The sequence below is a fragment of the Melopsittacus undulatus genome, chromosome 2, assembly GCF_012275295.1.
Source record: "Melopsittacus undulatus isolate bMelUnd1 chromosome 2, bMelUnd1.mat.Z, whole genome shotgun sequence".
Classification (NCBI taxonomy): Eukaryota; Metazoa; Chordata; class Aves; order Psittaciformes; family Psittaculidae; genus Melopsittacus; species Melopsittacus undulatus.
The window spans coordinates 119,871,761-119,888,763 of NC_047528.1; the positions used below are offsets into that span (position 1 = coordinate 119,871,761).

Below are 17,003 nucleotides of genomic sequence, written 5' to 3' on the forward strand. Positions count from 1 at the left end.
CCCACTGAGTTGCTATGACATATTCAATCATTTTTGCCCTTCTTACTCTTTCTTCACCTAATGCATTCGGTGTCTAGTAGCCAACTTGCCTTAACTTTTGGTTTCTGGACACCAGTGGTGCTGAAAGTCATGAAGTCCACTTGCAAGCACTATAGTCAGTCACATGCCACATAGTCTAGAGGGAAACTTGAGACAGCCATTTCAAAATAACAGCTTTTTTCTCAATGTTATATACATACCTGTGTAAACAGACAGGTATCTGCTGATCTGTATTTGCCAGAAGCTAGAGAGGGCTCTAGCTCCCTCGAAAAGGAAAAGGTTAATATGACCATGGTGTCACCTAGTGAACTATTCTGCATTCCTTAATGATAGGCCCAAGGCATTACTACAGATAAAATCTTTGGATAATGGATACTGAAGTCAACTGAAAATATATTCAGCTTAACAGAATCAGATACACTTACAAATGAATCCTTCTGCAGAAAGAAACACAATCGACATATCCATCAGGTGTTACTGATGCTAAATGTATTTTAATAACAAATATCCAATTGTAATTTATCTTCCAATCACGACAAGCCAATGCTAAATTCTACTGTAATACTGTATAAACTCCATTAAAATGAATTGCAAATGGTTTATGTCCAATCTGTAAACAAAGCTCCAATACTGAGCAGGTGAGTCTTCACTCAAGGACAAGAACAAGTATTCACTTTAGAACTCAGTTACCTGAAACTAGTAACATGCACTGCATTGGCAGAGAAAATAACTTTGCCCCATAAGTCACTTAATGGGGTTTGGTCTACAGTTGGGAAGCTAGACAAGGGAAGATGAGTTCATTTTCCTCCTCATCTGAGAAAGCAAAACAGGTAAGTTGGAGTTCTGAGTTCTCAAAGCCTGCATCCAGTTACAGCAGAGCAGGTTACCTTGTTAGGGATAATACTTTAACTTATATTTTAAGTGCACAGTCTATTTGCATTAACTTCTGTGTACGTGTGTTTGCACACGAGTGTGGCTCAATTAAACAGGACATTTTAAAGGCCACAAAGAAAAAAAGGAGGGAAATGATAATTTCTCATGTCCTAAATCAAAACTTTTCTAACAGTTGCAATGTAAATAAATGCATGTAAGCCACGTAATGGCTTAGAAAGCACACAGCCATACAGTGCATCCTCTGAACTGACAAAAAAGAGGTGCCAAATTTAGGGTAAACGCTATATTTAGCAACAGATTTTAATGGCTGTCTACCAATAGAGATTGCTTCAGAGGAAACAAATACAGGAATACCAACGCAAAATGAGATTAAAAGCACCAATTTAAACCAAGTGTTTATTGACCAAAATCATGACTCAAATCAATCCAATTGGTATAACTGGCATGTCCAGGCAGCAGACACGTAAGTGTATGTACAGAGGGGCTCACAAGGGGCAGGAATGAGGCCTCCCTGCTTTCACTGGGCCTGCCCCCCCTTCAGCCCTGCTCAATCTCTGCAAAGCCTGTTAGTGCTCTACAAAACACCATCCCACACTCAGATTTATCCCCCCCCCCTTTAAGTATACTTTAGTATCCCTTAATAAGAGAACACATAGAAAACCTGCACTGTGCCCTTCTCTCTTGCCAACAACCGCATGGGGATGCCAGTGATGGCGGCCTCACCTCCCATTTTGATTCCTCTTTCTGCCTCTGTAAGTGAAGAACAGCAGTAAACTTCCATCGCAGTAATGTGGATCCATCCAGGAAAGCCAGACTGCACACACAAACTACATCACCCATGGCACAGAAACCAGAGGGGCATTCTTAGACAGAACAGTGTCTCTCAGGTGCTTCCCTCCCCGCACTCCAGCATCCTCTGGCTCATTCAGGCCCATCACCACATGGCACAGGGAAACAGACAGCGCAACAGGGACATCCTTGGGAGTCCAGTTCACTGTATAAGTAAATACCCAGTTTCCTGTAGACACATCTCTCAGGAGGGCAGGATCTTCCTTTGCTGATTAAAAACAAGGAAGGGTTCACAAGCATGGAGGCCGCAAAGCTCTGTGTGGAGCTCCCACCTGAACAGCAGGCCAGCCCTGAGTGACAGCAAGCTAAGCTATTCCAGAACCTGCAACTGAGCATCCAGCTCCCTTCAACAGCTTCCTCTGAAGGAAGCTGATGGTCCAAGCTGTGCCAAGGGCCCTCACAACGGAACATTTTGCCTGGGTCACTTTTAACCATGGACCTTGGATACCTTCTGCTGCTTTGGTACAACACTGAGATGAGAAGCACAAGAAATGCAAGGGAAATACTGATTTACTACCAAGGGAAACACTCAAATTACTTTCACCTCACACATACACAGTTCTCTCTGATATTAATGGGAAACAGACACATTCAACCAACCATTCCACTCAGATATCCATAAATTACTTCCCTCATTTAAGGTTTCCTAGACTGAGAATAAAGTTAAAACTTCCTCCCCTTGCTCTAAGTCTGACACTTGTGCTCTTCATTTCATCCAGCAGTTTACAAAGGATGGCACTGGAGCCTCTGCTTACTCTTCAGGACTGGAACCCACTTTTAATCCCCAGACCAGAGGGAGTAAACCATGAGTAGTTACCTACATTACTGTATGTGCTACCGGTTCTGTCATTCTTCACTTTGCAGACACCAAATCCCCCCCCCCATAAACACTTCTGTTTCTCCAAAACCAGCTGGAAATTAATGATGCCATTTTTTCTTATTAATTCATATGCCATAGCTCTGTAATCAGTGCTGGATCATGCTGCAATTTTGCATACTTGTTTCAAAATATATTATGAGCACTTGATGACTGATGTTTAACACAATGTATGAAAGAGTATCTCAAACAAATTAGAGCGAAGAAATACAAACAAAGACACTTAAATCAGAAAAGAATTGCAGACATATTCAAGCAAGAAGTCAACCCTGTAACTCACAAGTTCATGGCATGGATAGAACTGAGCCAGGCAGGAAGTTTGTGCTATTCAATGTGAAATGTGGGTATAAAGAAAGCTTTTGCAAAGAGAAAGAATATCTGAAGCCAGACTCACCAATGAAGTGAAGGTGATAACGCCACTTCTGGTCAAATCTGTCTTCAACCACTGACGTGCAGCACATCAGAACGCTTTCTTTACCTAGCCACATAGTTGGGAAGCAAACATAAACGAAATAGCATACATGTCAAAAGATCTATCATCTACCAAATGGCATTCGCACACTTTATGTTCTTCTACCCTCTTCTCAATAATGGGAACTCTGCATGTTTCAGCTATGTCTCTCTTCCTACCCCCTCCTGTATTGCTCATCATCAGGTAAGGGACTGCTATAAGCTTGTGCACCAATCCCTGAGTACCACAGCAGTATGACCCCAGCAGGACTATGTGCACATCAATAACTACAAATGATGGGGAATATGCAGCTTTCCTGAGTAATTAAAGGCCACCAGCATCTCCAGCCAGATGACCTGCAAAGCAGTGCACACTGCTGATGCAGCTCTGGTCCTGGCTTTCTGCTCAGGAATGCAACTGCAGGGCTGAGCTCTTCAATAGTCAGGACAAGATACACTGATGTTCCTGTACCTCACCCCATACAATAACAATCAGCATGATGCTGCTAACTGTACATCATTGGAGGTATGATGTAGTTCAAAGACCACTTCTGGAAAGTAAGTCAAAACACAGCCAACCACAAAAAAGCCTTTTTCATTAACCTGGCAAAAGAACGCAACTTCCTCCCAACTTCCACACACAGATTTTAATGCAGGACATCAAAACACTTCAGCTCCACTGACTTTCATGGAATTACTTCACACTAAAGAGGCTGAAATAAGGTAAAAACAAAATCTAGTTCTCCCCTGCTCTTTCCCAGTGGTTTTCTTTATCCAGCTTCATCTCCAAAGCTCTCGTGATGTCTTTCTCTTAAATATTGCTTTGACAACCACAAAATAATGCATTCCCTCACATACACAAACAAAACCCTAGGATTATTTGCTGCATAAAAGAACACACAGGCTGAAGAGTGAAGACTTATTCTACCACAAGTGATATAATCCTGACTATTATCATGCAACATGCTTTAGCCACCGCCATTGCTGGATAATTCCTGACTGTGTGGGACACGGGTATAGATGGAAAACAAATAGGACAGAAAAAAACAAACCCAGAAGACAACTTCTGACAAGGCATATGTTTAAAAGTCCTTATGTAGCTGCCATAAAAAGCACACTGGGGAGAGCAGGGAAAGGTACAGGTTGAGAGCCATCAGCCCAACAGCAGTGAAGTACTGTTGGCACACTTGGCAGTGCAGCGTAGTCACCAATCCATGACCCAGCTCATCAGAGGCTTAGGACCAGGTTTAAGCTTCCTCACTTGAATCCATCCACAAGCCAGTTCAGTTCTCACCAACCGTACAAAGGAACAGGCCTTTAATGTGTATGCCCTGCCCTCAACTCTGGGTTTAAGAAGAGCAGGACAAACCCCTTCTGAGAGCATCCCCATTGCTACACCTGTGTAACAGGAGAGTAACCCCATGGATGGGCACACAGTTATAGTGTTTCTCCACGTCTCAAAGCAGGCTCCCCACCAGTTTGCTCCATCTTGCATACATATTGCCTTTCAGAAAGACACAATAATAGAAACCAACCAAACAAAGCCCACCAAACAGGCAGAGGGAAGACACCTTCCCACTCCCCCTTGGCAAGGGGAGGTGCAGACAGGACTTGTTAAGCTTCTCCCAAAGAGAGCTTCCACTTGAATGAAGTTCCACAGGTCCCATGTTGTGCAGGTCCACTGAATTGTTCTTATGGCTACTGAATGAGGCTCTGTGACACTGAGGGTCAGTAAAAGGCTGCTTCTTATTTACAGCAATGGACACGTTTTGTACAACCTCTTCTATCAAGACACCCACGTGGATGATTCTGACAATAAAAATCCCATGCTTCCTAAGCAACTGATTTCCTTAGTGTAGTCTCCTAAAATCCTGTTAACTTTCCTTCCCCCTGCTAAAAATTGTGCTTTCTTTGTACTCAGATACGCCTGAAGCTAGTTCACTTTCACATGCTCAATTGTCCACGCTTATAAGGACTTGCTATTACATGATGCAGTTGTGTGCTATAAGGTAAAAGGCACAAACACTGGAAAGTGTCAAAACCATGCTTTTCCATGTAACAGAATTTATAAACACTAAAAACACTAAAATGCTGCTATCACTGTGAGAACAGTACAATGAGGTACACACTCAGGCATTAAGTATGCTTTACTCCCCAAATACAACTCCTGTTTTAAAACCAAAGCCAGCTCATATCCTCAGTAACAAAACACCAGTAATCAGCAAATCTGAAACTCTTACAAGATGAAATATGCTTAGCAGGTTTAGAAATGGAAGCTTAAATTAGCAAGGTACTCTATTTATCACAATAGTGCCGGAGTGGCAAAGTAGCTGCTTCTGTCAATTCCATGTTTCACATGAGGAGTTGTGATTTTACATGAGATTATGAATACAAAACATAAAGGAACTATTTCACATGAAGGCATACCTGAAAAACTCCACTAGGAAAACCATTATCTCAATTAATACAAGTTTGTGTTCAATAGATCATGTAACACAGTAACCAGTATAATACACAAGCAGCTTAAATACCACGTCTAGTGGCAAAACCTCTTCAGTAAGTTCCCATCCTACTTTAGACTATCCTGTCAATAAATATAACCAAACTGGAAGTCAGTAACTTCACACTGTTCTGAAGGTGTTTGGGTGGTTTTTTAAAGCAGCATTATGAATGGAAGTTGTGTATTAGCAAAAGATGCCCAACTGGCACAGAACTCAGTGAGACTACACACACGCAAAGACAGGCACTTACTAGAAATGCCTCAGAGCCACAGCATACACCAAGGGAAAGGACACAAAACTAAGGACTCAGATGCAGATTTGATTCCACTCCCTGCTGATGCTAACCTGCTGAGTGACTGCAGGCAAGCCTACACTCCTGCACTGCATTATACCCCAGATGCCCAAAATGGGGATAGAAATGGCTGTTTTCAGGTGTGTCAATACACTATGGCTTACACACTTGGGCAGGCAGGACATAAGCACGTGAATAAGGTAATGCCTACAACTGCCAATTATTAATGATATCATTGTTATTGATAGAATAACATGTGTTGTTTTTTCCTTTCCCAAGCAATGCAATCTAACAGCAGCCCATCAAGTCATCCTTATGCTGCATCAGGTCTTATCCTTTCTGAAACTGTCCAGAAGGAGGACAGCTATAGGAGGCTTGTGAAATTCTCCTGCCCACTAGTACCAGGTCCCACCATTGCTCTCAAACACAAACACTGTATCATTTCTCAACTTAAAAAACAAACATAACATTAACACCAAGGAAGTAAGCCCAAATATTTTTGTTTTACATAACACAGAATGAAACAGCTTCTGTCAATGATACCCCAGGAAATGGGGGAAACATAGTGGAAGGAAAAGAAGTCAATACTACACAAGTCAGAAAGCTTTCTCCTGCTTCTTCTCAAGAATACTTTGAAATACATATGGCTATTACAGCAACCCAGTGTTATAGACTCCAAGTAATAAAGAAAACATAAATTATTAAGGTTACAGTACAGTAAAACAGTATCCACACTACTTCAAAGCAAACTTAATTCACTCAGGAAAACTGTCCTGATATATGGCTACCATACAATTTAATAATACAGGGGAATATCATTAGTCTTCATTTGCAGGTGGCAAAGGGACACATAGCTGTGCTTCCAAGAGTAAACCCCAACCCTGAAGCCAGCAGTGGCCACAGCAGTGCCACAGACTCTACCAGAGGTTCTGCCTACATCCCTCACCAGAGCTCACACAGCCAGCCTGCTACACAGCAGAAATTAAAACCAGTTTCAGCTCAGTTCCAACCTTAACTCACTGTAAATTAAAGTCAGAGCTTGGTGGTTCCACCAAGGAACTACTTTCAGATAAAGAGATAGGCTTCAACACTTACCCATGCTATGTATGACCAAAAGAGAGGCAGCATTCCACTTCCCAGGTGCCCAGATTTCACTTCAGGTGCCTTTACAATCCTCAGAGTACAGCAGAACCTTGCACACTGCAGGTCTCATCTACCTTAACCTGCACCTTCCCCACTGCTACTTGCAGGGGAAGAGCAACTTAATCTCACTCTGCTAACAGTTCTATGCCACAAGACTGCCTTACCTAACACCATGCTGGCTGAGCTTCAGAGATGTTCTGCATCCCCAGCCTGCAGACCCCCAATAGCAACCACCTGCAGCAACGTTAAGCTCTAAATGCAAGCAGCTGTATCACTGAATTTAACAAGTCTTGTCATCAGCTTAAAGACACACACATGCTTACAGGATCACAAGCTATGGAACCACTAATTTACAAACAAAGTGTATTAAGATCATTCTGGATGAAAACAAAAATGTTGCTTATAAAATAACTGATCACCCCTGATATTTTATGTGGAAAACTGACATTTAATATCTTTAATTATTCACACAATAGCTATGAAAGAGATTTTCTTCCTTGAATGGGAAAAGAAGCACAAATTCCTCTCACCATCACTCCTAATAAGCCTCCTGCTGAAACCAAGGGAACTTTTGCAGGTGATGGGTTTAGAGCAATCAGGACCCTCCTTCCCCCAAAAAATAAAATCAAAAGCATTGAGGGCAAGCTTCTTAAATAGCCTGAGTTTACCTCCATAGAGAGACCAGGTACCTTTCTGCTAAATCATGCTTCTGCTCCAACTGGTTACTCAGTTTCATCAGACAGGTACCCTACCCTTCTCTTTGCAATCTGTTCATGCCAGCTCAACATCAAGACCTAAAGTTAGTATTATGCACAAAAATCGAGGTCCACTCCTCTTAAAGCTGTGGGCAGATTATGATCCCCACTTCATTCCTAGGATCAAAATTCCAGGCATCTAAAAGTCTTCAACTTATGAAACTAAAACCAGGTAATGACTGAAGGTACCACCTCAAGCAAGGTCCCTGAACTATTGGTGTTCAGTACCCTTTACTATCACTCCAAATGAAGGCAAAGTCCTTGGCACTCACAGTATTCTAACCTGACTCTTACCTGAAGACACACGAAATTAAGTTCAAAAAATCAGTGTTTGTATTCAGCTTTGAACAACAGTTTGCAGCCTATCAGTGTGTTCTTGTTCTGTGAGAACTGCTGCACCACTTACTCTACACAGAACATGATCCTTGTCAGTGACCCTACAAAACTGAAAGCCATGTTCTCCTAAGCAACCAGTCTGTCATAAGGAATGTCAGTAATTCAATTTGGTGTTTATACTCTCAGACCGACACATACCAACCTCACTGCCCACAAATCCAAGACACTAAAGTTTGGGTGTAATTCTACAGGAACTGGAGAACAAGCAGAATCCTCCCTTCAAACCCATCTCCCCACAGGAGTTACCCCAGCCTTAAGACTAGCTTTGTGGTCATAATATCACACCACAACAGCTGTTCCCAACAGTCCCCTTCAAGGCAGCATGTTTGGGACCATCACTTCTCCTATGTCTGCTATACACTGCCTGGAAAATGTCAAGAGTACATTATTAATCATTTGCATTTATGAGTACTAACATTACCCACATATGTGTCTTGTCTTGCCTTTAACCCTGTCCACAACAGCACCATTAAAAACAGATACTACCTCCCACTTCCCCATTTGGGGCCAAAGGCAGTTGAGGGCAGCCATGGGCGACCGTACAAGAAGCGCCCCAAGTGCCATCTATTTTATGTCACCTGTGACTGTGACCCCACAAATTCAGTAGCTCTTCTTTAAACTGCTGCTTCTACTTCAGCTTAAAAGATTTCAAACCCTTCAAAAAGATGTCCAAACTCTTCCTGCCATACAGGTAAAATAAAGGTTATGTACCTGAAAGCTTGCAAATACCAGTAAGTTAGTCACCAAGATTCACCTTTCATATTGATAGCCACCTGCATTAATCAATGCCAAAAGAGAAAACAGTAACACAGAAAGAACATGGGCAGAATCCTGATCAGCTCTCAGTTTTGGTGTTAAAACTGAACCAACTCCTGTTGCAGCAGTACTACAGCTCTGCTAAACTTCCCACTGATCCCTGACCTCCACAGATTCCCAATTACCCATTTTGTTTGTATTTTCCTGGTTTTCCTACCACTGAATTCTAAAAGGACTTTACATTCCCATTCAGTTTCTGACCTGTGTGGTGCGCTTTGCATATTCTACTGCTCCTCTGCTTTAAAACTTCTGCCCCAAGTCAATCAGCTGATTATCTTTACAAAACAAGGTTTAAGGAAGAGCAAGAAAGGAGAAAAGAACCAAAGAGAGATGTGAATATGCAGAGTCTTTCAATTTCAGGTTATTCAAACCCAGCCCTACACAACAAACTTCATTATCGAGCAGTTGCTATGAGCACCTGGAGAAGACATGTTTTCTGAGGCGCTACAACCTGAACAAGCATCTTCCATGTAAGAAGTGTTAGCACGAGGACCTCTATCTTATCAACAACACCCGAGTTCTTTCTCTGTGTGTACAGTTTACTTACCCGGGAAGGCAAATGGAAATTACAGGCAGATGAAGATGAAGCTGTCTCAAAGCCTTTGTCATGTGATAGTGACCTATAAAGTATCAAATAAAGGCACATCATCAGCACATCATGATGTTACCATATCACAACTCACCGCAACACCAACGACAGGAGAGATCCCACAACTTGAAACTCGCTTCCTCCTCACCCCCACCCCAGCCAAGGTGTTATTATAGCAAGATGACAGTCGTAGGAAACCGTAAGGAACAAACAAAAGATGCACCGTGTCTTTAAAGGGCATCAGGACTGGGCAAATGGAGCACATCACTGAGTGTGCAGCAGCAGGGTGGGTTGTTTTTCCTCTGTCTCCCTCATACACACACACACAGACACATATACGTACACACAGGGATGCACCACGTAATCATTTACACGCACACAGGGAAACACGCACTCACTACCGAAATAAAAGGCACAAAGTTGGCCACCATCTGCAAGGAGGCACACACACAACAACAACCCCGGTAACTTACACAAGTCAGCGATCAATCCCCGAGCGTGGATAACCCAAACAACGCGAAATTAACACGAACAAGCCACCAGACTGCAGGTACGAGATCCACCCGCCGAGACAGACAGAGGGGCCCGGACGGACGGACGGACGGCTGCAACGCTGTTAACGCAGCGTCAGGTAATGCCCGTTCCCCCCCGGTACAGCCCAGCCGGGAGCCCTGTGACCACCGCAGCCCGCAGGGACAGCGGACAGACCCCCGGCCGCCGCCCGTGCCAAGTGCAGGGCCACCGGAACCCGGGTGGGGTGGGAAGGAAAGGTATTAAACATGGAGAGAGACCGGCGTGACCCACGGCTTCCCTGTCCCCCGTTCCCCCAGCCCCCCCCACCGCCGCCCCCGGTCACCATCAAGTTTGCATCCTAGTTACAAAATGTCGATCTCGAAGGCTGACAAGACACAGGGAGAGGGGGAGAGAACGGGAGTGTGTGTGTGTGAGTGAGTGCGAGAGGGAGAGAGAGAAGAGAGAGTCCATCTTGCTTTGAGGGGGGAGGAGAGCAGCAATAATGCAGCGCATAAATCTCACCCTCCCGAGGGAAAAGTCCGCACAACACCTTTGGGGCCGTGCGGACGGGCAGGGAAGGGGCAGCGGAGCGGGCAGGGGGCTCCGGGCCCTCCCCGCTGCCCTCCCCGTTGAGGCAGACCGGCAGCAAACACCTCCCTGCTGCTCCCCTCCTCCTCCCCGCGGGCCCGGCCGATGATCCCGCTGCTGCTGCCGCTGCCACCGGGGAGGAGGTGGTGCTGCGGCCGCCGGGAGAGCCACATGGACACCGGCACCGCCGTCCGTGCTCCGGCACCGGGGCCGGGCCCCGCCGGGCTGCGGGACTTGGACGTGTCACCAGCAGGACGGGCAATGGTTTCGGCGCCCCAGGCCCCAGTGACCACCGGCGGCCTGGCGGCCCGGCCTGCCCGCCCGCACTCACCTCCGGAGGAAACTTTTCACCGTGGGCCTCCCCCGGACTAAGTGGTGGATCCGCCCCGCACACGGTGCGAGCCCCGCGGCCCCCGGCTCGGCTGGCGGCGAGCGGGGGAGACCCGGGCACGGTCCTTCCCCGCCCCGGCGGGGAGGGAGGGAGGGAGAGAGGGAGGAGGCAGGCAGGGAAGCAGGCAGGGAGGGGGCGGGCAGCCGCCTGCCGGTGCCTCTCGCCCCGCCGCCGTACATGTCGCCTCGGCGGCTCTCGCATCGCTTCGGTTTACCTTCCTCATTCAGCCTGCCGCCGGGATTTGCAACGCAAACCTGCTGCCGTGCGGCGCCCGGGATTAACGCGATCGCCTCCCTTCCCCTGCCTCCAAGCCTTCCTTCCCCGTCCTCCTCCTCCTCCTCCTCCTCGCAAGCCTACACTGAATCGGCTCTTCTCACAGCCATGCAAGTTTCATACATTGCAAATAAACCCGAGAGGAGGAAGAGCGAAGCGGCTGCCGGGGGAGCGGGGGGGTGGGGGGAAGGAGGAGGGCTGCTCTCTGTAATTTACCAGCGCCCCGATCTCGCAGCAGCAAATACCAGCCGAGCACCCATCCGGCTGCCGGCACCGCGGCCCCGAGCCGGCAGCCCCCTCCCCGGGACGCCCCTCGCCAAGTTCTCTGTCATCGCGACCACCCAATGTCACAACTTACCTTCGGGAATAGGACTTCTCTCGGCCGCGGCCTGCCGCCGCCTCCCCCCGGCCCCCGCCCGCCTCCCGTTCTCCCTTTCCACCTTAAACTTATTGACACAACACAATCCCACATCCACACCAAACTCCGCCAGGGCCGCCCGTCCCCGTCCCCCCCCGTTCCCCGCTGCCCACCGGGGCCGCCGCCGCCCCGGGCGCATCGCCGCCGATGACTACCGGAAAACGCACAGCCCAACTCTCCGCCCGAGCCCGGCCGCTGTTGTTGTCGGGGTCGGCGCCGGGTTCTTCCTCTCGCCTCCCCCCCTCCGCCCCACGCTGCCGCCGGATCGGCTCTGTCGGGGTCTATGCCCCCCTCCGTTTCCCCCCCCAGGCCGCCGGCAGCCGGTACCGATCCGCGCACTCTCCCCTCGGGATGAAGTTTCGTTTCTCCCTGCCGCGATCTCCCTGTCAAGTCCCCCGGCAGGCACACACCGAGCGGCGCCCGGTGGCCATCCCTCCTCCTCGTCGCCCTCCTTCCCCTTCCTCCCTCCGCCGCTGCTCTCGCCTCTCTCTGTGTGGCTGCGAGAGGTGCCTGGTTTCAAACGCAGCCTGGCACTGGCTGGCCTACCCCTGCCGCCTGCTCCTTCCACGCTCGTTGGGGTTTCTCCTGCCTTCCCCTGCTTTAAATGCCCTGCGCTGTATCACAACTCACCTCGCCCCGCAGTAACGCAGCCCCTGCCCTCCCGGCCGGGCGCAGGGTGACGGCACCAACCTCCCTTTGCTCCCCTGCCCAAACTTTGCAGCGCAAGCAATGCTGACGGCAGGAAAAGTGACGGGGAACGGCGGCCGCCGCCGCGCAGGGCACGGGAAGCTCCGCGCCTGCCTCCCGGCCGCCACCGCCGCGGGAGGGGCCGGCGGACAGCCCCACCGCCGGGGCGCGGAGGGGAAAGTATGGGGCGAGGGCACCCCCGTCCCTGCCTGCGCTGCCCGTCCCTGCCCGTGCCCCGCTGCCCGCAGAGGGGTATGGGGCACAGCGCACTCACCTCGGGGCGGGCACGGCGCCGCTGGGCCGGAGCGAGGGCGGCGAGCAGCGCAGCCCCTCCGCCTGGGCGCCCGCCGACCGCGGCTCTACCGAGCCATGCAACCCGGGCAGCGCCACAACACTCCCCGGGATATAAGCCGGCTCGCCATTGGCCGGCGGGCTGAGAGACGGGCGAGGCAGCCATTCGGCGGCGCCGTTACAGCCGCGGCCCGCCAGGGAGCCGCTGGCGCACACACACTCACACAAAGATCGTCGCGCTGCTCCTCGCAGTGTTGGAGGAGCCGGTAATGGGGCAGGTACCGGAGCCCACCGGAGCCGAAGGGAGCACGGGGCTGTGCCGGTCCCAGCGCCGGCAGCCGCTGTCCATTGGCCGCACGGAGAGGGCTGCGGGAGTAAACTACGCGTGCCCGGGGCAGCGCAGCGGGGTAACGGCCGCTCCGGGGTGCGCAGCCCCCCATAACTTACTGTGCCCCATTGGGCCGGTTTCATTCAGAGGCCGAGACAGAGCGAACGGAGAAGTTGAGGGAGGCAGCAGCGCATCCGCACAGCCCCTGCTCGGGCAGTAAACACGGGAAGCCAGCCCCGAACCAGCCCCGGGGGTGCCGGGCAGCAGGGCTGAGGCCGCCGGTCGCTCCGTGACCCGCAGACCGGCTTGCAGACAGTGGCACCGCACGGGGATGCGGCACAGCACCGGGTGGTGCTTGCTGTCTTGGTAATCCTCGTCCAAACGTGGCGGAGAGGCCCTGACCGGCCCAGCATCGACAGCACGGCCGCCTGCACATCGGTGTTCCGTGGGGCAGCGGCACTAATGAAGTGAAAGGCTGGCATGGGCACCGCGCTCCGTGTCCTGCCCCGTTCTCTGCCCCGCACCTCGTGTACATCACCATGGATGTGAAGTTCAGCTGAGAATGGGTGTCACTCGCAAGCTGGTAGGGACAAAACGACAGCGTGAGGCCAGCAGCTTTCGGGTGGATGCGTGGAGATTGTGCTGACGGGTGTTGGAAAAGCCGTAGCTTGACTTTTGGGGGTATCTCCCGAAAGAAAACACGACGTGAACGCGTCCTGTGTGCACTGACCCAACGTGTTAATGTTCACAAGCGTTTGAATATACGCAACGCGAGACCTGTGTGTTTTTTAAGGAGAAAACACATGGCATTTATGCTTACAGTCAGGAAGCACTCCTTTTAGCACGGTGCTGTCTCCAGGTGGGACTGACTTCCAGTCAGCAATTGGCATATTAAAACAAAACAGGTCAGAAATAATAATAGTTACAATAACAATGGGAAGCGAAGTGCACTCATTTTTTCCAATAAAAGAGCAATGTTTGTGCTTCACAGCAGCAGTACATACCCAACACTCTAAGGATGCTCCAGAGGTTATTACATATGGTCTCTGGCCTGAGCTTGCTTCCATTGCAGTATGGTTGGTTTCAGCATCTTCCCATGGCTTGCTTACTCTTCTTTCCCACAAACACACACACACATTTTTCTTTATGGCAGACTTATAGTAACTATAAAATAGTATTTCTTATGCCTGAATAAAATCATGGGGTAAAGTACAAGCTGATTTGAACAGATTTGTATCCATGTTTCTGAGAAGTCATTTTGAATTTGTCTGCACATGTTTTTGTTAAGACACGAGAACAGTATTCTAAATGCCTCATTGTCTTGCTTCTTGTAAGCAGGGGTGTGTGTTGGTGCCTGGATAATACAAAAATAGCAAGATAACCATGTTCTGTAGTTAATGCATTCCACCTCATGTTCAGTGCTACGAGAGCAGAGCTGACCATCCATCCATCCACTGGAGTCAGGTGCATGTCAGGTGTTGCAGGCTGGGACACTGGCAAGCGAAGGCACATGCAGGTTTCAGTAGTCACATATGAAAAGGTTGGCCTAATTTTTAGGCAGAGCTCCCTCTTATCATTTCTAGATTGTGAAGTGCTTTGCAGTTGTAGGTAAGCAGCATCTTTCAGAATGCATAAACAGTTGCTGGCAAGAGTAAAAGGCCTAAGCCAGATAATTAGAACTTATATGGCATAGTTTCTGAGTTGCCAGTATTATTGCCTTGTTTCTTGGATTCTTTACCCATGTTAACAATAGCACACCATGGAGCCTCTCTCACCTCTTCATTGCTAAAAGTCTGCCAAAGTAGTAGCAATGTTGGTGACACACTTGATAGTGTACATGAAGCTGATTTTAAAGGATGCTTTGTTTTGTTGTTAACACTTGACATGTTTACCGGCCAATCCAGGAAAGAGGTGAAGAAATTAACATGCATCAGTTTCCATGTAATGTAGTTGTCTCCAACTGTATGAAGTGGGTCTACAGTGCTTCTATGTAGAGCAATAGTGCTTTGTGTCCACTTTGTACCGTTACCTACAGCTCAGGAGTTGCAAGGCAGGTCACCTATTGGGCCTGTAGATGCAGAAGTGTTTTGTCACCCTTTAAGAGAGATGGATAAGCTAAGCTATGCTGGCATGGTCAGAAAACAAAATGCATGAGTTTCCACTGCCTTGGATTTATTGTGTCCTTGATGAAAGAGAGGACTGTATTTTTTGGGCTAGCAATCCGGGACCTTCTGCAAACACTGAGGTCATGATAGGGAGAGGACAATAAATACTTCTGGGTTTCCATTTCTCTCTATATGATTTTAGGCAAATTAAGTCTCTTTGCATGCCCACTTGGAGGTATTTCTGGCTTTAGTCAGTCACTGTTATCAAGAGTTACAAGGTGCTAACCAGAGTCCATGAGGAACTTTCAAGGGATGGTGAGCACTGCAATGTCCAAAACTGCTTGCTCATTACGAGGAGTTTTAAAACTCTGCCCAAGTTGCATCCTCAGATTTCTATGCAGAAACCCATCTATGCCATCAGGTAACACTTTTCTGCCCCTTCTGTGGCACTGGCATTAGGTTGCAAAACAACAATGCCCCAGCCCTACCTTGTGTCCTGTTCACTGCTGCACACAGCCAGCACTCCGGTGTAGTCAGTGCAGTTCAGCACAGATGAAGCAGTTCTCTTGGTCGCACACACAGCAGGATTTGGGGCTTCCAAAGATGTAAGTAGCTCTGTCAAAAGGGAAAGAAATATTTCCTTTCACTCTGTTGTTATTTAATAATAACAACAGGAAAAACAATAACATTGATATAAATAACAGTAATGAGGATTTGTTCTGTTCCCTTCCTTTGGGACCTGCCGTGGAGCTCACTAATGCTGGAGGTGGGCTGAGCATGGTCCTTGATTCCCACTGTCTGTCCTCCTCTTGCCCAGGGCAGGAGCTACCTGCTGCCTGTGGACCTGAGCTGACCACGGGTAGCTCTTCCCGGCTGAGATAGATGCATGCTTCCATGGCTGTCTGAAATGTATTCGGATAATAAACAGGAAGCTTGGACTAGCCAGCTGCAGCCTGAGCCTGCAGGCCTGCATCCCTTTGAGCTGCTACCATGGCTGACTACAAGTGACGGTTGTCATGTCAGCAGGGGAGGAAGGCCATAAGGCAACTCTGGGAGCATATGCTTTATCTGCACACAGCCTGGGGAGAAGCATGGGGAAGAAAGGGTGAGGCAGATGCAGCCGTATGGAGCCTGTCCCACCTCTGTGGCTTGTGCCCACCCACAGCCCATGGGATAGCGCGGCATCCTCCAGGTTAAAAAACACTGGAGCAGGACAATGCATTAGTGGGCTTATTTTCCTCCCCAATGCACTTGTATAACATGGTAACATTAACAGGAATTTATGTGCAAGCACTGAAGGGAGCAGGCATTTCATCGGAACTAAAGCTGCAGAATATCCACTTTAGAGTAGGAGAGAGGCACAGGATCAGTGCAGTACAGCCATTATTCAAGAACCACACTTTTAGGAAGTTACTGTTCCCACCTCAGCCCTTTTTAGGAACACTTTCAGTTTCTTGAGAACCCAACAGAAGTTTGTAGAAGTCAAAGAAAAGGGCCAACTTGTTTCTCTGAGTCTATCACGTCTGTAAAAACTCCCCCTGATTCTGATAGACATTGAAGTATATGTTGAACTAATACATATGTTAATTGCTTAACATAGTAGTGCATGTGAAATATACATCTGCAATAATGAAGCAATAGTTTGCTAAGATCTAAACTCAGTAAACTTTTCTTGTCCTTATACCAGTACATTACAAAAAGTATGTAGGTAAGGTCAGACCCGCTCACCTCAGGTTATGTAGCCCATTGAGTTAGTCTAGCGCAAGTAAATCAGTTTCCATAGCCAGCGACACACAAGCGAGCAGTGT

General features: G+C 48.4%; 1 protein-coding gene across 7 annotated transcripts in view; it reads right to left on the minus strand.

Moving 5' to 3' along the window:
* The window catches only part of BBX (BBX high mobility group box domain containing), a 110,493-nt gene extending 98,022 nt beyond the window's left edge, over nucleotides 1-12,471 (minus strand). Inside the window, exons 1-2 of one of the 7 annotated variants that reach the window (XM_034074505.1) lie at nucleotides 12,415-12,471; nucleotides 9,560-9,632 (exon numbers count right to left, since the gene is read on the minus strand). The gene's annotated coding sequence lies outside the window, so the exon portion shown is untranslated. Of the gene's footprint in view, nucleotides 1-3,053; nucleotides 3,136-9,559; nucleotides 9,651-10,074; nucleotides 10,159-11,033; nucleotides 11,163-12,111; nucleotides 12,280-12,414 lie in introns of those variants that run through there. The other 6 variants (XM_034074507.1, XM_034074504.1, XM_034074503.1 and 3 more) reach the window with 6 other exon arrangements.
* Nucleotides 12,472-17,003: the final 4,532 nt, after the last annotated feature.